General features: G+C 40.4%; 2 long non-coding RNA genes across 3 annotated transcripts in view; one reads left to right on the top strand and one right to left on the bottom strand.

Annotated features, from left to right (window-relative positions):
* The first annotated feature begins 7,086 nt into the window (after positions 1–7,086).
* Positions 7,087–23,242, top strand: part of LOC103666990 — a 94,325-nt gene continuing 78,169 nt past the window's right edge. Inside the window, exon 1 of the long non-coding RNA XR_569635.2 lies at positions 7,087–7,528. This is a non-coding gene — a long non-coding RNA (uncharacterized LOC103666990). The remainder of the gene's footprint in view (positions 7,529–23,242) is intronic.
* Positions 9,134–22,691, bottom strand: LOC103666991. 2 transcript variants are annotated; one of them, XR_005835191.1, is made up of 3 exons: positions 22,423–22,691; positions 11,642–11,774; positions 9,134–9,318 (listed from the first exon to the last, which is right to left on the bottom strand). It is a non-coding gene; the product is annotated as an uncharacterized LOC103666991 (long non-coding RNA). The 2 variants fall into 2 exon arrangements; XR_569636.1 differs by having other exon boundaries at positions 9,134–9,909.

Here is a 23,242-nt window from a genome sequence, read left to right on the forward strand (position 1 = left end):
CAGGCTCCTCCGCTGGGAGCCTGCTTCTTCCTCTCCCACTCCCCCTGCTGTGTTCCCTCTCTCGCTGGCTGTCTCTCTGTCACATAAATAAATAAAATCTTTAAAAAAAAAAAATTGCACATTCAGCATTTTCTTTATTCATCATATATGAGGACCAGTTCCCAAGACATTAACATAACTCAAATTCAAACTTGGAATAATCTGCTGAAAAAAAATTCAGAGAACTAAATGAAAAAAAAGAAAAGACGAGAAAGCATTTACTACATAATGTTTCTGATAAGAGTTTCTTCTAAAATTTCTCTCACTATATTCATTTTTACCAAATGAGAGAAAAATGAGCAAAACAGTATTATTAGAAAATCACCTAAAAATAACACCCTTTCTGAATGAAGAATTTTTTCATGGTTGTTCTTTTCTATGTACAAGCAGTGTTGACTATTCTATTTATCTAGGAGCTATTCAACAAATATTTATTGAGCATCTGTTATGTGTCAGGCACTCTTCTAGACCCTTAAGATACATCAGTGACACAACAATAACCAATGCCTATCTTCATGGCTCTTATATTACAGCAGGGGATGCAATTTCTGTTGCTAAGTCCATCACATTACAGGCATAGCACTTAAAAGAGTGCTTCATGTTTCTATATTACATGATCATACATACAAGGTCTGGCTTATGAGAAATCAATACCCACATTACAAGAAGACTTCTAAAATAATTTTTTACAGGAATGAATCAATAGTAAAACCATTTCCTCTATAATCGTAAACTGATTGCAAAGTGATTGCTCATCTCCGAGAAACCTTGGCAGAATTGAAATAAAAGTTTCAAGAGATAGAGATAATGCTAAGTGAAATAAGTCAAGCAGAGAAAGATAATTATCATGTGATTCCTCTCATCTATGGAACATAAGAACTAAGAAGATTGGTAGGGGAGGAAGGGGATAAAGAAAGGGGGGTGATCAGAAGGGGGAATGAAGCATGAGAGACTATGGACTCCGAGAAACAGACTGAGGGCTTCAGAGGGGTGTGGGGTGGGGAAATGGGATGGACTGGTGATGGGTAGTGAGGAAGGCATGTGTTGCATGGTGCACTGGGTGTCATACACAACTAATGAAGCATCGAGCTTTGCATCGGAAACCAGGGATGTACTGTATGGTGACTAACATAATATAATAAAAAAACATTTTAAAAAAAAGTAAATAGACTTTGGTACCAAAATAAGGCATGTTAGGTTTAGATTTTTTAAAAGATTTCATTTATTTGACACATATATAGAGAGAGATGGTGAGAGAGTGAGCACAGGCAGGGGAGCTGCAGGCAGAGGAAGAGGGAGAGTCAAGTTCTTCACTGAGCAAGGAGCCAGATGGGGGGCTCGATCCCAGGATCCCGAGATCATGACCTGAGCCGAAGGCAGACGCTTAACCGAATGAGCCACCCAGGTGCCCCTAGGTTTAGATTTTTAATTTTGCTATTCCCATACTAAATGGATACTCATAATTCAATGCTGAAAAACTGGATATGGTTATAAACCAAGGCATAGTTGAAATGAAAGTTTAGATAAAAGTATTATAAGCCAAAATTCAGTATCATTATGATGGCAGCTTTAGAATTTTGACTTTGACACCCTAGGCTCAAATTGTATTTGATGTGGTTATAAACCTAGGCAGTGTTGAAATGAAAGTTTCAAAACAAATTAAAATAAAGAGTTAGCAAAATATTATCAATATAAAAGCATTCTGATATTAATATTCCATGATTCAATTGAGCAATAACTTGTTTTCTGTTACAAAATGGATAGTAGATAATCTGAGTACAGACAGTAACGTTTTCAATATGGGACCCTTCTACCTTCTGCAATCTCTTGAATTCTGCTTCCTGGTCAGTGAGCTATAGTTCTAGCAATCAGTTTTCTCAAAATAGGTTTTTTTTTTTTTTTTTTTAAAGATTTTATGTATTTATTGGACAGAGATAGAGACAGCCAGCGAGAGAGGGAACACAAGCAGGGGGAGTGGGAGAGGAAGAAGCAGGCTCATAGCGGAGGAGCCCGATGTGGGGCTCAATCCCATAACGCCGGGATCACGCCCTGAGCTGAAGGCAGATGCTCAACCTCTGTGCCACCCAGGCGCCCCTCAAAATAGGTTTTTTATGTTTATTTTTTAGTTCTAAAGATATAAAGCTCAAAGCTCTTCTTGAAAGAGAATGAAACACATTTCAGTTACCCTTATCACTTGGACTATCTGGTTTCAGCCAAAATTTACATGTCATTCTGAAAAAAGCAAAAGTGAGATGTCGTCTTCTTTTGAGGAGAGACTTTGAAGTTAAACAGCTCACCAGGTGTTTGGAGCCCATGGGTAATGCACTTCTTTGCTTATAGAATTGTCCTTTGTTGGGAGGTCATTCAGGGGAAGTGGTGAGTGTGACATCTCTGCTTGGGAGGAGCCCTAGGAAGTCTCTGAACCTTATCTTTCTGTTTGCTCCTCTGCCCTTGGAAATGAGTGGGGTGAGAGTTTGGGCCAGTAGGTAGTTGCTTCTCTTGTTCTATTTAGTGTATATGTCCTGTCTAGGTATTTGACAAAAGGTAACTCATTCTCTGACCTTGTTTCAAATGGTCTGGTGTTGTATTTTCCTACATTCCAGAGGGAAAGAAAATTGCAGTGCCGAAATGTAAGGTAGAATGGTCCCATACAGGAAATATTACTGTCTATACTCATCCAGATGAGTGATTTTGGTCCAGCGATTTAACCTTTTTAGGCTTCAGTTTCCTTAGTCATAAGCTATGATAACACAACTTTCCTCATAGGAGAGGTATTCATTGAAATAGTATATGTACATTTTAGCACACAGTAAACCCCTAATAAACTCAAATGATTATTAATATATTGCTAGGAAAGAAAGTGCATCAGGGAACAAATGATATAAATGTTTTATTAATAATAGAGCCCAAATGCCCATTGACTGATGAATGGATAAAGAAGATGTGGTGTGTACACACACACACACACACACACACACACACACACACACAGGAATACTACTCAGCCATCAAAAAAGAAAGAGATCATGCCATTTGCAGCAATGATGTAGATGGAGCTAGAGTGTATTATGCTAAGTGAAATAAGTCAATCAGAGAAAGACAAATACCATATGATTTCACTCATATGTGGAATTTAAGAAACCAAACAATGAACATTTGGGAGGGGGAAAAGAGTGGGAAACAAATCATGAGAGGCTCTTAACTATGGAGAACAAACTGAGGGTTGATGGAGGGAGGTGGGTGGGGGATGGGCTAGGTGGGTGATGGGTATTAAGGAGGGCACTTGTTAGGAAGAGCATTGGGTGTTATATGTAAATGATGAACCACTGAACTCTACTCCTGAAACCAATATTGAACTGTACGTCTACTACCTAGAATTTAAATAAAAATAGATAAATGAAATAAAGAAAATAAAATCAAGTCAGTAAGTTTTCACAGCTCTGTGGGGGCATTTTAAAAAATAAAATGATAAATGAGACACAGAAAAAAATAATAGGGGAAGGATTCTTTGTGGGCAAAACATTTCAAGGGGTCATCTCTTTCACCGTTGTAGTTAGGTTTGCTCTGTTGGTAGCAAAGAATGTGTCTAGTTTCCTTCTTAAACCAGAGTCATGGAGCATGACTCAATGAACAAGACTGGATGCACTTGTGGAACATTTTACATTTTAAGCAATTATTTGTATTTCACCGTCATAATGTTTGCCCCATTCTCAGACCATCTATCATGACTTTCTGAATAGTTTTCTTCAGATTGACTCACCTTTTTTCCAACTTCATTGAAGTATCATTTAAGCAACATTAGCTAAAAAATCGTGGATTTGTTGTGCAAGTTCTGTTTTTCTAACGTACTCTAAGAACAAATACTTTAAAAAGTTCCACCTGTAGTCCATTTACCACCATAATCATTGGAAGTACCTTCAACGCGATGTTACTGCATTTTGGAAAACGCTGCCACACACGATATCCCTTGGTCCTCGTAATTGTTATGTGAGGTAAACAGAGAAAACATAATTATCCCCATTTCAAAGATGAGAAAATCAGGCTCATGGATAAAATCTTATAGCCAGTGAATTTCCAGAACTGGGCCTGCTACGCATGCCTTCTTATCATTCCACTGCTTCTACTACACTACTAACTCTTCTAAGGAATGCCAGCTTTGAACTAAAAGTAAACTTTTGTCTACTTAGACCTGACTATTTGGGAATTTTGTGGTAGCCTGAATAGAGATGAGATGGAAAAAAATTAGCAAAGAAAAAGAGAGTAGATTGCTAAGTTGTGGTAGGCAGCCTCTCAGACAGCACCTGATATCTCACCTTCTAGTATTCATGCCTTGTGTAATCCCCGCCACTTGAGAAACAGTTTTCTAACCAATAGAGTATGGCAACTTAGAGGGGGCGTCACTTCCCTGCTTAGTTTGCAAAAGATTGTGACTTCTGTCTTGCTAGAAGTCTCTCTCTGTCTGTCTCTTGCACTGATTTTTTTTTTAAAGATTTTATTTATTTATTCGATAGAGATAGAGACAGCCAGCGAGAGAGGGAACACAAGCAGGGAGAGTGGGAGAGGAAGAAGCAGGCTCATAGCGGAGGAGCCTGATGTGGGGCTCGATCCCAGATCGCTGGGATCACGCCCTGAGCCGAAGGCAGACGCCCAACTGCTGTGCCACCCAGGCGCCCCTCTTGCACTGATTTTGATGAAGCAAGCTGCCATAGGAAGGGGGACCCAAGCACAGCAGGGAACTGAAGCCCTCAGTTCAACATCCCTCAAGGAAATGAATCCTGCCAACAATTCTGTGTGGTTAATTGGGACACAGATCCTTCCCTAGGCGAGCCTTCAGATGAGACCCAGCTTTGATGGACACCTTGTCTGCAGCCTTGTGGGAAACTGTGAAGCAGAAGACCAGTAAAGCTATCTCCAGAGCCTTGACCACAGGCATTTTAAGCTATTCATTTTGGGGGATTGGGTTGGGGGGATTGATCTGTTATTCAGCAGTGTATAACACAAGTCTACAGGACTCATTTCCAGAAGTGAGTCAGTGGAGGTGGAACCAAGTTATCACTGCTGGGCATGGGTCCCAAGTGTTTGCAGTTCTGTTGAACTGTGATATCTAACACTGGAAACTTTTTCTCTCCTCTCTTCCTATTCTTTCCACCCAACCCTCTCTCTTTCTCTCCTTCCCTTTATTCCTCGTACTCTTCCTTACTTTCAATTAATGGAACAGTTGGAAACTCAAAGTCAATAGCAGCACAAAAGAAAACTCCTGCATCTGCAAAATGTTATCATCTATACCTTTCCACAATGCCCTGTGCCAGGCTTCATATGTTGGCTTCATAGTAGACATGTAGTGTACACATCTAACAAAGGTTTGGCTGTTGGTATTATTGAATCACCGTGGAGTTGAGTCAATGCTATCCATTCCATTTTGTTTTCATTTTTCTACTTATGGAAGCATCTTTATTCCTCTATGGGCTTTGTGTACTCATGTTCTCTCTCTTTTCCTTTGTAGACAATTTATAGCATTGATCTATCAGTACCTCTTGCTGACTCTGATGTGAAGGTGATTTTTCCTGCAGGTACCCTTTCTACAAATTAAAAACATTAAGGGGCGCCTGGGTGGCTCAGTCGGTTAAGTGTCTACCTTCGGCTCAGGTCATGATCCCGGGGTCCTAGGTTGGAGTCCCTGAATCAGACTCCTTGCTCTGCAGGGAGTCTGCTTCTCCCTCTGCCTCTCCCCCCTGCTCATGCTCTCTCTCTCTCACATTCTTTCTCTCAAATAAGTAAATAAAAAATCTTTTAAAAAATTAAAAACATTAAGCATAAAGAAATAGCATTCATGCTTTTACTTTGACTTACTGATTTCCTCTAGTTTTTCCATCCACTGTACTACCTGAAAGATTTTCGCTTTTGAGCAGTGTTTTCTTCTTCTTCTTCTTTTTTTTTTAAGATTTTATTTATTTATTTGACAGAAAGAGAGACAGCCAGCGAGAGAGGGAACACAAGCAGGGGGAGTGGGAGAGGAAGAAGCAGGCTCCCAGCAGAGCAGGGAGCCCGATGTGGGGCTCAATCCCAGGACCCTGGGATCACACCCTGAGCCAAAGGCAGACGCTTAACGACTGAGCCATCCAGGCGCCCTTGAGCAGTGTTTTTTCTAATTCACATGCACAAAGAGCTAAAGGGAATTAGGCAAGGACCATTCCAAGTGAGTTTATCTGTAGAAAACCTTGAAAATAATCTGAAGCTAGCCTTGATAGATGGGGGAGGGGTGAGGTATGTGAAATGATAGAGTAGGGAGGGTAAATATATGGACAAATTTGAATCACAAATTTCTCAGTATATGCCAGCAAAATTTAATAATAGCACTCTTAAACACACACACACACACACACACACACACATGTAAATGAATCACACTATAAAAACTTATAACAAGTACTGGCAAGTCAGATGGCAGACTCACCCCGAAACCTGTCTCTCCAATAAAAACCTCATAATTAAAAACAAGGCTGTCCATAAATCATAACATATAATAACAATTATATGCAACTGGTACAAGACTTGATTAGAAAATTAACATTCAGCTTTCTCAGGTGAAAATTCTCAATTTCCCTCAGAGTGGAAATACTTCTATAATATGTGGCCAGCAGGTTATCATCTATCCCTGAACTGTGAGATGCTTCTTTGTCCAACTGTTCATACCCACTGACCTTGCCCCAATAAAAGCCTGAGGTGATGCAGTTTTACTTGTCTCTTAAGAACAATACTGGTGTTTGCCAAGTATTGAGAAAGTGCCTACCATGTGCTGGGTACTTTGTTCAGCAATGAATGTCTCATTTTCTCTTCTTTCCACTCAGGGCACAATTAACTATATTTTACTTCCATAAGACTGAGGCCTCCAGTGGTTTACTGACTTTCCTAAGTTTGCACAAGTAGCAAGGGTCCCAAACAGGGTTTGAACCTGAATCAGCTTGATTCCCCAAAGGTGCTCTTTCCATCAAACGTGCAGCCTTGAGACAAGACATGGAATTAACGTATATATGGAAGCTGGTGAATAGGATACAGTTGTGGCCTTAAACCAGATCCCGCTGAATGTGTGGTAGAATGGATGAGAAGCCTTTTCTCTGTTGCTAACCTGGGAGAAGTCAGTCACCCAGCTTCTCGGGGTTCTTGGTGTTTTGTTGTTGTTGTTTTTGTTTTTGTTTCAGTTGATAAACTGAGTCATCTCAATGGTTATTATCTGATGTGCTTTCCATATGAAAATTATATTATTCTAGTCTATACATTTATCCACTCAGGCTTTCATCAGTCTGACCAGCCTAAACCAGGTAAACCCTGATATTTGCCATGCTTCCTTCAAATTCCCTTCTGGCCTGGGAGCAGAGTCTGAAAAATGGAATGGAAATTTCATGACTCTATAGCCACACTTTTTCACTGTGTTCCTGTCTCCTTTTCTTTTAGGCACATAGTTGGAAGAGCTGTCCTGTGAGAAGCTGAGGTGAGGAGGAGCTGGAGGTAGAACTGGGGAGGGCTTGAACGAGTTGGTCAGTGAAATTTAGATTCTTGTTTTCTAAAACACATACTCTTTCCCTGGGTTTTTAGGGACTGGAAGAAAGCTCTAGGCATGGGCAGAATGTCCTAGGGTGGCTGTTCCCAAAGAAGTTGATTGTGGTGAACTCCCACTTGTTAGAATTTCCTAGTTCTCTGAAAATATTCTTTATACTCAGCCTTCTAAAAATTCTTCGTGGCACATCGAAGAGCAGAGGTTGACAAAGTGTTTCTCAAAAGGGCCTGATAGGAAATTGTTTAGCTTCTGTGAGCCCACATAGTTTCTTTCACGGGGCTACTCACCTCTGTTGCCCGAACCCCAGCACGGCCACAGATAATTCATAAATGAATGAGAATATCTGAACGCCCATGCAACTTTATTTGCAAAAACAGTCAGCGGGATGGATGGGACACAAGGGTCCTAGTTTGCTGACCCCTGGTAGAGTGGAAAAAATTCAGTTGGAGCTTGATGATGGCTCTTTCGCTCTAGCTGCGTATTTTGGGAGAAGATATTTATTTTAGATTTATATAGCTTCATTGTGTCTAAAATGGGCATAAAAAACCTACTTCATCAGGCTGTTATGAAGATGAAGTTATGCAGCTGAATGTAGTAAACTGGCTTGCTTTTTTAAAAAATTCGATTTGGTTTTTAGTGTAGAACACACAGGGCAGGGTAAAGTGTTGCACACACAGCTGCAAGTCATTTTTGGGGAAAAAGCTGTAAAAAATAAATAAATAAAACCGCAACTGCTCTCGGTCATATAGTCCCGCCCTGAATCCACGCTGGCAAAGGAATTCTGGCCCCTGAGAGGGGCTTCTTTTTTTTTTTTTTTTTTTTTTTTTTTTTTAATATTTTTTTCCCCATAGTTTTATTTTTTATTTATTTTTTCTAAAGATTTTATTTATTTACTTGACAGAGATAGAGACAGCCAGCGAGAGAGGGAACACAAGCAGGGGGAGTGGGAGAGGAAGAAGCAGGCTCATAGCGGAGGAGCCTGATGTGGGGCTCGATCCCATAACGCCAGGATCACGCCCTGAGCCGAAGGCAGACGCTTAACCGCTGTGCCACCCAGGTGCCCCAGTGAGAGGGGCTTCTTGATCGTGGTTGCCCCAGATTTCTGCAGCCTCAGGCCTGGGCCTCTGTAAGACGAGGGCCCCTGGGGTGGTGGCAGCCTGGGGACTGGGAGGGCCTCTGCCCTCAGCAGGCTGGGGGTCTTGGCCCTGGCCGGCTGGCAAGGAGACATTCCTAATGAATGTCGATCATCAAAACCTTGCAGCCTTCAAGGATCGGAGTAGGTAGCAACTGGCAAAAACTTTCTTGTTTTGTTCCTTTTATTATTTTTTAAAAGCCCCTTCCCCAGCTCCCATGCCCCTGAGGCAGAGGAGACACCAACCCAGTCTGCAGTCCTGAGCTCTGGCCTTGGAGGCGTGCTCTAGGCAGACCGGGGCGGGGGGAGTGGTGGGTGCCTTCCTACGGGGATGACTTGGAGAGAAGGCCCAGGCTGGTCAGTGTAGGAGAAAGGAAAGGGTAAGGAAAAAGCCAGGAGACCAAAGGTAAATGGTAACTGTGATTATTATTGTCATTACGACAGTATCATTAATTTCTTTTAGGGTTTGTTGATGGTGGTGCTGCTGGTGGTGGTTTTTTAGTCTAGCTCATGTATTTCCAGTAAAGCAGTAAGTGCTGTCGAGGGTGGCCGGAACTGGGTTTTGCTGGTTCAACCATGGAAGATTCTTCTGCTGGAATTAGAAAATTGTTTTAGAGAGGATTGGTGCTTATTCATACTAATTGAGCGAATACTGTTCTCTTTGGGTTTTGTTTTTGTACTTCAAGTCCTTTTTAAAAGAATTGTGCAGACATGGGTGCATCTGTTTGTTTTACTTCTTTATGTTCCTTGTTGGGTAATCACGCCCAAGTTGATGGGCATCGAACACAGGTCTCAACTATGCCCGTGGCAGTGAGCTTCCACCGACTTGAATTGAGGCCAGCCCTGGGGGCCCCGTGAGTGGGAGCGTCTGGGTGTGTCTAGCTTGGGCTGTGGCTCCACGAGGGGCGGGCGCACCTGTTGTACTTGCGGAACATTGCCACCGATGCAGTGGTGCTTCTCTGTGTATTTGTCTTTGTAAAAGGTCACTGGCTGATTGGAGCTGTTGGGCTGTGCCCCACATCCTCTGTGTGTCACGCTGGCTTTTTTTAGGTGGCATTCCGCCTCATTTCTAGAGGTGAGTTTGACTCACAGAAGTACTTGTAAATTTCCATAGAAGGAGACAAGGCTATCACATCTGAGGGTCTTGAGTGATTGTAGAGAACTACCTGAAGCGAATTTTTCACTAAGGGAGAAAATGACACAATTACATAAAGCAGAAACCGCAGGGCCTGGGTGGTGGACTTACTGCAATGTAAGACTATAGTTAACAGGCAACTTTCAGTTCCTGCTGTTGGATGGGGTGGTCAGTCCCTTTCTTTTATTGAGCCCCCTTTCCCTCTTTTCTTTCCTTCTTCCTTCCTTCCTTCCTTCCTTCCTTCCTTCCTTCCTTCCTTCCTTCCTTCCTTCCTTCCTTCTTTTCTCGTAATGAGAGTAAAGACATTTGACAACAGATCTGCTTTGGGCTGGTATGGGGATAGGATATCAACTGAATAATAGAAGTTGGGTCCAAATGTACCTTTCTCTCGTCGAACAGAAATTAGAGTGTGCATGGAATTGGATTGAAGGCTTTAAACATGTGTTAGCTTGCAAAAGTGGCTGCAGAGAAAAAGGGCCTAAAACAACCTAGTAATATTTAGGGAAAATATTAAAAATCTTCACACACTGCACTTCAAGATGAAGTGTGTTTTTTGTAGGTAAAATAACAATCCAAACACCCCACAATTTTTAGATAAAATAATCCACTTTAAATCATTATAACTCTGGAGGTATAACATAATAGTGGTCAGTAAAGAGTGCATGATATCTCATGCTTTATTAATATCTTTGTGCTGTTTTCTGCTTTTACTTAACCTTTAGAAAAAGTCTTTAAGTTGTGTCAAATATGAAGGCAAGTTTGTAGCCTGAATTCTTTCCTCCTAGCTGTTTTCTATTATTTCTATATGTATGGAGATGTTTCCCTCTTAGAGCTACATAATTTTTAAAATTACTATATTAGAGAGTCTGTGACTTATTTATGCTCCTCTATTAATGATTATTTCGCGGGTTTATTAGTTTACTTAGGAAGGTTTGGGGCTGCATGCTCATGACAAAGTTAGGAGGAATACGTTGATTTAATGGAAGGTGTTTTCTTCAATAACTCCTCTGGCTTCTTGCATACCTTTGGGAATGACCTAATGAAACAAGCCCAGAATGCCTTTGGAAAGGTATTTTAGGTGCTTATGCCCTTCCTTTCCAGGTCTAACTCAATGGCTTTAGCTGCATCAGAGACCCAGCAGTATGGGTTCAATTCGACCTTCGGCAGAAACTACTGTTATGACTGGATTCTGGTCAGACCAGTTGCCACGAACCCAACTGTGGGATGGGATCTTCCACTCTCGCATCAACATACCAATCCGGCCTTACCCCCTTTTCTTCTCTCCCTCTCCCTCGATTAATCTCATAATTATGTGTGTACGTGTCAGAGGGCAGGGACCATGCCTTATTCATCTTGGTATTATTCAAGGGCCTGGCCCAGAGTGGTTGCTTAAGAAATGCGTGTTAGAGAAATATTTACACGTATGCTAGAAATTCTCATTCAGATTCCTACACCTCAACAGCTGGCTTTCAGCTTTCTGGATAGGATAAGACAGAACTACGGGCTTTGGGTACGTACTACCTAGTAAGAGCTGCCATGCGAGTCCAGGACCTCCCGAGGTTGTCCAGTACAGGACCTCCCGAGGTTGTCCAGTATTAACCTCACTTCTGTCTGTAGCCATGTCGATGCTAGGTGACTCTTAGCCTGGCATGTTTTGGCAAGAAAGAACTCTCTACCTGGTTTGCCTAATCTACACTGGCTTCTAGTTTCAACAAGAATTATTTACATTCATTTAATTTTAGCTCTTGGGCTATAACATGTCATTGTTCTTTTTACTCACCTCCTCCCCTTGTTTTTGGAATCAGGACAGGCATCTTCAATTCTTGTTGTTCCTGTTTGGTGTGCTCGTAGATGGATTTTCGCTTTGTCCTTCAGCTTTCATGACGCTCCAAGATATTTTTGAGTCACATTTCCTGTATAAGAAAATACAGACTATGTCATCACAAGGGGAAATGCAGATTGGGGGGCATTATTTAAATCATCCAGGGACCTCATATCCTGGCTTGAAGGAAAATTAAAGCAATGCACTTGGATTAATTTATCTCCTTGAATTGTTCTTCCCTGGGCAACTGACAGGATAATCCATTCAGCTCTTATTCGATTTTATCTGACGCTGTCACGGTGAATCTAGAAGAAAAAAAATATCGTTGAGACTTAGTTTTCAAAAAGTCATTGTTAGTAGAATTACTTTCCTTTTTTTCCTGTATTTAGAAGAGAATGAATACCCTAGGAAAATAATAATGAGCTTTGGACAAAACAATGTTTTGCTGAGTACACCGTGAAATGGAAAGTTCTCACAGCAAGCTTGCAGAAATGCTCTGAAAAGTCTCTTGCACAACTCTGTTTCTTTATAGTACTTACACAATCATATTTCTTAGTGACTTTCTATAAACAATTTTTTTGACAAGAAGCATACAGTCTTAAAAATAAAGAGATAACTTTGGCAGAAAAGACATTAATGGTTTCTTACTTCTAGACTGTGACAGACATAGATTTCTTTAGTACAGTTTTCCTGTCAATTGTGGAGGACACAGGAAATGCAACACACGGTAGGAGGTATCAGTTCGCCACCTAGAGGAGATATGTGGAATTCCACCTTTCTCCAAACCGTTTCAGTAGGATTCATTCATTCATTTATTGATTCACTCATTCATTCATGCATTCATTCAATTATTTACTTAGTTAATTATTAAAAAATAATTAAGTACTTATTAGGCTTAGTTATTGTACCAGTGCAGATTTGATAATCTAACCAAGAGCCATGAGCTCAAAGAAAGCTTTAAGCGTATTTTATTTTAATTGCACAGCTGCCTCTATTTATTTATGTTTGTTTGTTTATTTAAAGATTTATTTAAAGATTTATTTATCGATTTTAGAGAGAGAGGAGTGGGAAGAGGGAGAAGGAGAGGGAGAGGGAGCGAGAATCTTAAGCAGACTCCTCGCTGAGTGCTGAGCCCGGTGCGGGGCTCCCCAAGGTCATGACCTGAGCCGAAATCAAGAGTCAGACGCTTAACTGACTGAGCCACCCAGGTGCCCCCTCGGCTGCCTCTCTTTAAAATCTTTTGTTTTTAAAAGACCGTAACCCAAATATCTGGACAATTCTAAATATCCATATTTGTGACGTATATTACTTTTAGCTCTTGGGCTGTAATACAACCTTATTGTTTTTTTATTTTTTCCATCTCTTTGCAGTGTAGCTATTAGGGTCTTCTCTATACAAATTGGGAAATGGAGTCTCTGAGAAATTAAATAAAAAGTTTCAGGTGTCACAGCTCCTTCATTATAGCGCCAGTGTCTGAACCCATGCCAATCTAATACCGGAGCCCTCACCCTGCTCGGTTCTAGTCTAGTCTAGATGCTCACAAGCAACCAGACCGCAGCGGGGGGTGTGGCCAGTGCTTACAGGCTGAGAGGACATCATGGCCAGTAGCATGTCCATAAAGCAGGCTTGGGAGGAGTTTGATGAAGCCAGCCAACTGGACAGAGTCTACTAAAAATGGCGGGATTGTTCAAAGGTATGAATTCTTCGTCCCCTGAGGAATGAACTCCACGATTTCCCTGAGTTAGTCCGGTCCTGCAAGAGGAGACAGAAGACTGGGGCCAGTTGGTGTATATGAGCACCTCCCCCTAACATCATCAACCGCCACATGTCATGGGACTTGCAGAGACATACGCTTTATAAACTAGTGCAGCCTAAAACTCCTGCAGTCTGATTCAATTTGCTTGTCATTTCTGTCAAGCGCACAGGGCCATGAGCATATTCCTTATGTAAAGGAGGAAACAGAACTACTCGAGAGGTTCCCTGAATTCCAAGGCCACCACATAATCCTTGTTGCCAGCACCAATCCCTAGATTTTCTGATTTCGATCCAGCATTCTCGCTCTCATTTCTCATTGCCAGGAAGATCAGCTTTGCTTGCTGTGACACTTCTAGTCACTCCTGTGGTTTTATACCACGCCCCCTCTCGCATTACAAGAAATAGCCCTGAAAACAGAAAACAAATGTACCAGAGACGTTGATGGTATAGGAGATAAAACAGAGAGAAGAAAGCATGTTGCAAAGTGGGGTCCTTCAATGCAGAAAAGAAGGGCTATACTCAGGGGAAAGGAAATGAGAGGAAATTAAAGGCAATCGGTCAGCGCTGAGATGGTGAGGAGACTAACTCTTCCACGTGTAGCTGCGCCTCTTCAATAGGTGGGATCCTGAGGATTTGTCTCTACGGTGGATGAAAGTGTAACGCACGGTGGAAATTGTCTAGCTGTTGGGCTCCTACCATAAACCATTTTTTAAAGTGAAGAAAACTCTGATCAACCTCTGGTTTCTTTATGGAGAGGACTTTGCCCAGCTGTACTCAGAAGGCTTGAGGGTACCACACAAGCATAACCCCGAGACAATTTTTCTTTGCCAGGAAAATTTGCTTAAAATGGAACATTAAGATCTGTTTAATTCTACTGCATGGACATGCGATGATGTGCATGGTGACCTTCCATCGTAAACCTGAAAGACTTAACCTTTCTGCATCTGCTCTTGAGGGACAAAGGAGAACATTTTCTTAGAGCTTTGAACTACTTCAGTTGAAATCTGACTGAAAAAGGCAGCACCAGGGACTGTATCTTACTTATTTTGTATCTCTCTCTGCATCTAACAATTTTTTCCAGGATTAATAAAGGGTGCTGCTTTTTATTTAGATTCCAGATATTACTATTCAATAGATTTAAATTATTTTAAAGACACGTGAAGGAGTTTACATTTAAAAATGGAATCAATTTGACTTATATTTCCCTTTCTTTGAAAATTCAGAGACTCCTGGGGCGCCTGCGTGACTCTGTTGGTTAAGCGTCTGACTCTTGATTTCGGCTCAGGTCGTGATATCCGGGTCGTGAGATCGAGCCCCGAGTGGGGCTCTGTGCTCAGCGGGGAGTCTGCTGGAGATTCTCTCTCTCTCTCCCTCTTCCTCTGCCCCCCCTTCGCTCACACACACACTCTCTCTAAAATAAATACATAAAATCTTTTAAAAATAAACAAAAAAAGAAAACTCACAGACTCCTAAGCAACTGTTTTCTTTTTGAAAAAAAAAAATTCAAAAAACATCCAGAAGTAAGAGGGAGTGGCCCTGATCCCTGTGCTTTTATTTATGTGTGGTTAAAGTTCAGATTTCTCAACATACCATAATCTAGTGTACTGGCCAAATTCCATGGTGGATAATTAGATGGAGGTTACCACAGCAGATTTGGTTGTAGAGAGCAAGCAGTCCCACTGGACTTCTGGGAATCTGTTGGCCAAGCTGACTGTGTTTGACACCTGAGTGGGGAGACTCACCTCATTTGCTGACTGGCCTTGCCGACCAGGTTCTATCGGTGAGATCACTGCGTGGCTGACTCCTTGCTGGACCTCGTAGGCAGAAGAGGCCATGAAATAAATGGCTTGATTTGGGGTCTTGAAAGTTCTCTTTCCTATTTCCTCTCCCAAAGCCCTTCTCCTGCCAACTCTCTAGGGACCAAAGCATTCATCTATAAATTCATTCATTCAGCAAATACTTACTGAAAACCTGTAATGTGTCAGGCACTAGAAATATACCAGTGAACTAGGTATTTTCTACCTTCAAGGACTTATAAATGAATAATTATAATACTCAGTGGAACATTTTACTATGGACAGAGCTCAGTAACCTAAATCGTTATTACTTCTGTCTTTAAAGAGTGGGAAGTGCACGAATGCTCTTTGGGAAGGCATGGCGTAGGAATGCGCTTGCAGATTTCAACACGTAGAATCAATGAATGAGTGAAGACCGGTTCGTCTGTCATTGTGAGTTCAGAGTGAACCCCACCGTCCTTGTTGAATCCTGATTCCACCTTGTCCGGTGGTGCCCCTGCCATTACATGCACACGCTTCACACCAACAACTTCAATCCTCTTCGAATCTATGCAGCATTCAGTTGTTGAGCACGTATCAATATACTCACCTAGATGGAGACTGAATTTCCCCTCTAGGAACTTATAATTTAGAAAGTAAGACATTTGCCTCTTTCAAAACGTGACACTGCTTCCTCACCCCTTAGATTATGAAAGCAGTCGTTGGTGTTTTAGCTCATTGTTTCCCCAGCTTCAGTTGTTCAGGGACCACCTTCATAATTTTTGCTGTAGTCCCATACCACCTGTGTTGTTATGCCTCTGTGACTATACTGCTATTTTAGCTTAATTAAATTTATTTAATAGTAATATCTTTTAAATCACTAGGTTGATGTGCTCACTCTAACATTTTCAAATATACTTTAATATAAATACATGACTACTAATTAACTATATATTATACATATTTTAATATATTAAATATATAAATAAAACTAATTATATAAAATAAATATAAATAACAAATGATAGCATATATAATACATATATAAATATAAAATAAATTAAATTTATAAAAATATATGTTAATATATTAAATATTCATATTGAATTTAGTAGTCATATATTAGTACAAATAACTACACATCTGTACATACTAGTGCTAAATTAGTCATTTAGTAAGACATATACATATACACAAATATGTATATATATATATTTTTTTGTCTGTATGCATCCCCAAACCTTCTCAAGTGCTCAAGTGCTCGCACATATGACACATATCATACTTTGGGAGGCTTTACAAAAGTGGGGCCCACCTTTGAGAGTAAAGAATGGCAGAAAAAATAAAATGCATAAGTAATGATAATAATCATCACAACGGTCACGAGAGCTGTTACTTATTGAAGGTTTCATGTGTGTCACTGATTTTATCTTATTTAATTTTTGCTCTCTTGGAGGCATGCATATCACAGGGAGGTGAGACAAAGGGGCAGGGAAGAAGGAAGAGAAGAAGTGGGACTTACTTTCTTTTCTTTTTTCAAAGCACATTGCCGCGACTTTATTTTTTAAATTATGCTATGTTAGTCACCATACAGTACATCATTAGTTTTTGATGTAGTGTTCCATGATTCATTGTTTGCATATAACACCCAGTGCACCATGCAATACATGCCCTCCTTACTACCCATCTATAATGAACACACGTCATGACGTTTTCCTTTTCATTCTTTTCTTTAGTTGACTGAGATTTCACATCTGATTATTTTATGTAAACTGGATGTGATGGTGGCAGATTAAAAAACTTTTTTTAAATCAAATATATTTGTTAATCAAACAAAATAATAACCCCAGAAAAAGGATGTTAGTGTAATTACACCCATTCTAGGAATGCAGGATCAGGTGAGAGAAATCAGATTGAAACACGTTTTCTTTTCTTTAGTTATTGGTTTTCTGTTTCTCCAGTTGCTAATCTTTGTCCTACTGACCCAAGGCATTTGTTCAAAAGCCTTTTGCCCTCTCTGGCACAAGGGCCTAACTTATTAAAGACAAAATTCTTCTAGCTCTCTGCTAAAAACCAGTGAAATGAATATTGTTCTAAACATAGCATCACAAAATATTAATGCTGGAAAAGACATACAGGACCTAAGACAGCTCCCTCACTTTATAGAGGGAAAAAGTTGAATCACAGCAATAATTATGAAAAATTTCCCTGTGTTTTCATAGCTGATATTTTCATTTATCAATTTTATGACATGAGCTTGTTTTGTTTTGTTCGCGTGCCTGAATTTTGCTTCCAACAAATGGTGAGCTCCAAGTTCAAACCATGCCTAGTTTGTTTCCCACTCTGTGTTTTTAGCGGAGTGCCATATACTTGGTGCTGAATAATCATTTTTCAACTAACTAAATGGTACGATATATCCCATAAACCTGCTTTTTAATTCTTTGACATGAACTTTCTAGATACTTACACCTCATTTAGCATTCCATTGTTTATCTTCCCTGTAAAAATGTCAGAGACAGTGTACTTGAGAGATACTTTGGCGAATAATAAAGACTTAAATAGCCGGGATAGTATGCTGTCTGTTGTCACGTTTATGAATTCCGGGCATAGACCATATATTTCAGAAGGGTCAAAACTAGAAGAGGAAACATCTAAAGGTGTATGGACTATGTTGATTAAATATTGTCATTGGACATTTACATAGATGGTGGGACCTGTAAGAAATAAGGAATTACTCTTTAGCAGTTATTATGGAACAAATTAGCTAAAGATTATAAGGTGCTTAGAAAAAGATTAAAATATACTAGTTATTTCACATAATTAAATTATCAGACAATTACTCTGGTTGTTTTTCTTTTTTCCACAAACTGTATTGAAATATAGGTATACAAAAACTGCACATAATTAATGCATACAATTTGATGATTTTTGGACATATGTATACCCTTGTGTAACCATACTCTGATTATTTTTCACAGTAGTCTAGTTAAAGTACAGCTTTGGATTTGTTAGTATATTCGAACACGAACGTTTACCCCTGGCTTTCCCATGAAGGTTGACACACATTTTTTTGTTATTATCTTGTAGATAACTGAATTACGGCATAGTAATTCATTAAAAAAACACTTTGACTGTTAACACTTCTTGGTGTGAAGTATACTTAAGAACTGTTCTATCTCCAGGGCCCTGCGTTTACTTGTGAAGGTCAGCGCTTCCTCCTTTTTAATCCTCAAGATTGGTTTTTCATCGCTTGATGAGAGATGACGGGCTCCTCCTACTCCCCCTCCTTCCGGTACCTTTTTCCTCCACCAGTTTTTGTTTTGTTTTTTGTTTTTTTGTTTTTTTTTGTTTTTCCCTTTCCGATTCCTCCTGGCATCTGGACTTCTTTTTCTGCCAGATGAGTCAGTAAGAGTGGAAATGTTGAACCCACAGTTTTTATCTTGGCTGGGAAAGGAGGTTGAAGGCAAAGTGTGCCTGATTATGTTTCCTGAGGGTCCTCACACAACCCTCCAGAGAACACCACTCTGGATTCAAGGTAGAAAGTGCCAAATGGTCCTCCGCTGCACTCTACCTTTCACAAACTCAATGCTTAGAAAGTTGTTCTTTGAAGAAAGAAATAGAAAAATATTATTTGTTTATTTGTGTGTGCTTTTTTCTTAATACATCATCTTCCTGCACAAAGGATTTAAGTGGGTTTTACAAAACAAATAATACAGTAGGATTAAGAGAGAAAGGAAAAATATGTAGATATTTAACAGTGGGGGAGGGGAAGAAACATGGGCAGATTTATAAAGTGAAAGTGAATTGTTTGTATTCTAGCATACAGTGGTAGCTCCTGAATTGAGTGTTTCTTAGATATTAGGTGAAACACTCATCAAAATCTCTAATCTAATTGACATAGACACTGTTTTGAATTTCTTTATATTTCGTAGGTGTAGAAATTGAGGCTTAGAGGATTCACGCAACTCCACACTGCTAAATTCATGGTGGGTTGGGATTTGAACCCGCTGGTAGTCTCACTGAGTCACAGCTATAACCTCGGTAGCTTGCTTTTTGACACAAGTATTTATTATTCATGGTAATTCACAGAATTGTCTCAGAAAATGTACAAATGACTTAGCTTCATTAAATTAGTCAATTATTTTTTTCAACTGTCAATGATTAATAAGTGGAGTAGGTTTGGAGAGTGGTAATTGCAGGGTGCTGGTGGTAGCTGTGGTTTTGATGGAGGAAGCAGTAAAATACATAGGCTGTCCCTGCTCTTTTTCAAAACACAGGTCAAAAAGTAGTTCATCTAAAGTCGGAAGTTACTCTTGGAGGTTGTATTCTTTACCACGATCTTGGTGTTCGGGGCACCTGGGTGGCTCAGTCTGTTAAGTGTCTGCCTTCAACTCAGGTCACGATCCCAGGGTCTTGGGATCAAGTCCTGCCTTGGACTCCTTTCTCAGCAGGGAGCCTGCTTCTCCCTCTGCCTGCTGCTTCCCCTGCTTGTGCTCTCTCTCTCTCTGACGAATAGATAAATAAAATCATTAAAAAAAAAGATCTTGGTGTTAGATAAGCCATATAGACTTAACAATATGTAATAAAAGTGAAGATACAGAGTATGAAGTTCTATCATGATGTAAATTCCTCAAAACTGTGGTTCAAGCTCTTTAAAATCTTCATAAATCACCATGACATTCATTTAACCATATTTTACATGTATCTACAATAATATAATACTGTATTGTAGCATGACAAATTGGACCTAAAACGAATGTATTGGCTATATTAAATATTGAATATTTAATGGGCTGAAATTTTGTTTGCCCTGGCCTCTGAACATAGAAAACAAATTTGGGACAACTTAAATAGCTCAGGTCTCTTGAGAAAGTTCTCAGCTTCTTTGAACAGCTTCTTTTCTTTCAGATAAATTTCCATGTAGCAAAGAGGAGCCATCAGAATGATCCCCTAGACCTTAGAGCAACCTCAAAGTATAGTTTATTGAGCTAGATCAGAGCAATAATTCGAGAAAAATGTACTGACTCTTATTATGTCTTAAGCACCATGATAGGAACTTTATGCACATCATCTTGTTTAATTTTATTTTTTTCATTCTTTTTTTTTTTTTTTTAGATTTTATTTATTTATTCGACAGAGATAGAGACAGCCAGCGAGAGAGGGAACACAAGCAGGGGGAGTGGGAGAGGAAGAAGCAGGCTCATAGCGGAGGAGCCTGATGTGGGGCTTGATCCCATAACGCCGGCATCATGCCCTGAGCTGAAGGCAGACGCTTAACCGCTGTGCCACCCAGGCGCCCCTATTTTTTTCATTCTGTTTAATTTTAATAGCAACTCCACGAGATATTATTATCCCCATTTTAGAGACTGAGGAACCACAGGAAGATCAGAGAAGTAAGATAATGTGCGCTTCCAAGGCCACATCAATGATGGACCTGGAATTTGAACGCAGATAGGATGTGAAAGCCCTTGTACTTAAACCCTTCGACTGCCTGCCCCCTCAAGGAACCACTAAGGTTCTCATGGAGACCTGACTCTGTATAGATAGTTGCTTCGAGAGGAGGAAAAATGCAGGAGGATCGGGTGCGTAGGTTTCAACTAGACATCTGTGCTCCATCAAGAGGCAGAACTATTGTATTCTCTGTATCAGGTAGAGGTATATCACGTTCCGGGTACTTTTCCACCCCATACACTGTCCAAGGTGATAAAGGTGTCTAGGAAGGGGGATTAGGATATCCTGCTATCTTCTTTCTCCGACATCCAGTCTCTCTTTTGATGAGAAGAAGAACAAACCTCATTCTTGTTCAGTCACATTGACCAATGAAAAGACTTCCGTCTTCTGGGCACGTGGTACATCTGATTTACGCTTACAGAACTGAAAGCACACATCCAAGGAGGCTTCTCTTGGGAAGAGAGGTTATGAGACACAATGAAAGAGAAGGTATTTTTTAAAATCCTAGAGACCTAGGATCGAATCCTGGGGTTGACGTGTTTTCATAGTGTGGCCAACTTCACTATTTTGAGCCAGTTTCTTTTTCTGAAAAATGAGGGTGACTCAGATTACCTCCAGAGTTCTCATAAAGGTGTAATGCAGGTCAATTTATGACACTAAGAGACAGAAAACAAACTGGATGAGAAAAAGAGTCTTTTTATCCCCTGTCCTTCCCAAGCGCTGTCTCCTCCCCTTCCTCTTCTCCCCTCCCCTCTGCCCGCTCTTTTCTTCTCTTCTCTTCCCTTTTCTTCTCTTTTCCGTATTTTTTTCTGTCCCCAAGTTTTACACAGGCTCTACAGTTATGTCATTGCAGCAACGACGTATAAAGGAGAAGCTGAGGGTTTGCATGCATTCATACGCTGATAGAAGTATTTCATCCTCACAAGTTTTAGAAGGAAAGTCTGGAGCTGGTGAAGTGGTGAGAAAGAAGCAGTTGTTTCTGAGATTTAATTTTGACTCAGGCATCAGAGAGACACTCTCCCCGCTGTTGCAACTCCATGCTTCTAAGAACTGCTGAGCTGAAGCCCTTCGCACTTGTGATCCATTAGCCAAGCAGCAAGTCTGAACCCAGCAGAGCAGCCGGTATTACAGGTGCATTACAGATGCTAAAATGTACCATAACCATTATTTATTCTGATTCTTATAGCTCAAGTTCAATTGTACAAAATTCCTTATATCATTTTATGATTCATACTGTCTTCATTAAAAAAATATATTGTAACACAGAGCTAATTAATAACAACAACAGCAACAACAAAGAAACAAGGACCTACTCTGTAACTTCCTCCTAAATCTTTTCCCTTTAAGGGGATTTTGAGATCCAGCTTTCCTATGGTTAGATACTCGATGAACAGATATTAAGTTGGAAACCCAAGAGTGATGTGGACTGTTGGGTGTATTTTAGAGATGGATTTCATCAACAACTAGTTTGTCATTACCATCCTGCAAATGTCTGTCTTTCTTTCTTTCTTTCTTTCTTTCTTTCTTTCTTTCTTTTTCTTTCTTTTTAAAGATTTTATTTATTCATTTGACAGAGAGAGACAGCCAGCGAGAGAGGGAACACAGGCAGGGAGAGTGGGAGAGGAAGAAGCAGGCTCCCAGCCAAGGAGCCTGATGTGGGGCTCGATCCCAGAACGCCGGGACCACGCCCTGAGCCAAAGCCAGATGCTCAACGACTGAGCCACCCAGGTGCCCCTGTGAATGTCTTTCGGTACTCACCTCGGTGCCCAGGTCGAGGGCCTCTAAGGTTGAGTCTGGTAGGAAATCTCTCGGCAGAGGCAGGCTGTAGGAGTGAGGGAGCTGGCCAAAGGACACATACCAACCAAAGCTCCTCATAGTATTGGCCTACTTCTCCTGATCTTGCATTTCTCAGCAAAATCTCTTTTCTTCCTTCTCTTTTGTATAACTCCAGTGGAATAATTTCATTGAATTGCCCAGAAAAGACTATTTATGGGGCTAGTCTGGCAGTTAGGGTTCTCCATTGGATTATTAGGTTTCACAATCCCTTGCATAAATTGCGTGTACCCTTTTCTTGGAGTCAGAGTTCATTCTCAAGTCCTTTTAAGTTCAGTGTCTTTCATTGCTTCTCTTAAGGTTTTACTGTTTTGCCGGGGACAGGGGATAATTTCATGGAGTATACTGAGTCAGCAATCCCTTTCAGCGAAGCAGTAGGACAAATGAATGGATTTTTGGACTGCCTTGGGTGAAGGAAGAAGATATTTGTGAGGACACTGGAGAAGTGGGAAGGCTGGAAGGGGTGGATATGTGAAAATGTTCCATGATTCTAGCCTCAACTCTACCCTCCTTTGTCATTTTGGTGGCCATTTTGACAATGAGAAATACTGATGACAAACAGTCTTCTCATTTGAAAATGAGAATCATAACAGTGCTTGCCTCAGAGGGATATTGCAAAATCCAAATGAAATCACTTGTGTTATGCTTTCCATTGTGTAAGGGCTCAACAAATGTCAGCCATTCAGATATTATTATTATTTCTGCTTTACAAATGCTATTGTTTAAATCTTCCCAGTTCGTGTTT

This window comes from Ursus maritimus, unplaced genomic scaffold (genome assembly GCF_017311325.1).
Source record: "Ursus maritimus isolate PB19 unplaced genomic scaffold, ASM1731132v1 scaffold_17, whole genome shotgun sequence".
Taxonomy (NCBI): domain Eukaryota; kingdom Metazoa; phylum Chordata; class Mammalia; order Carnivora; family Ursidae; genus Ursus; species Ursus maritimus.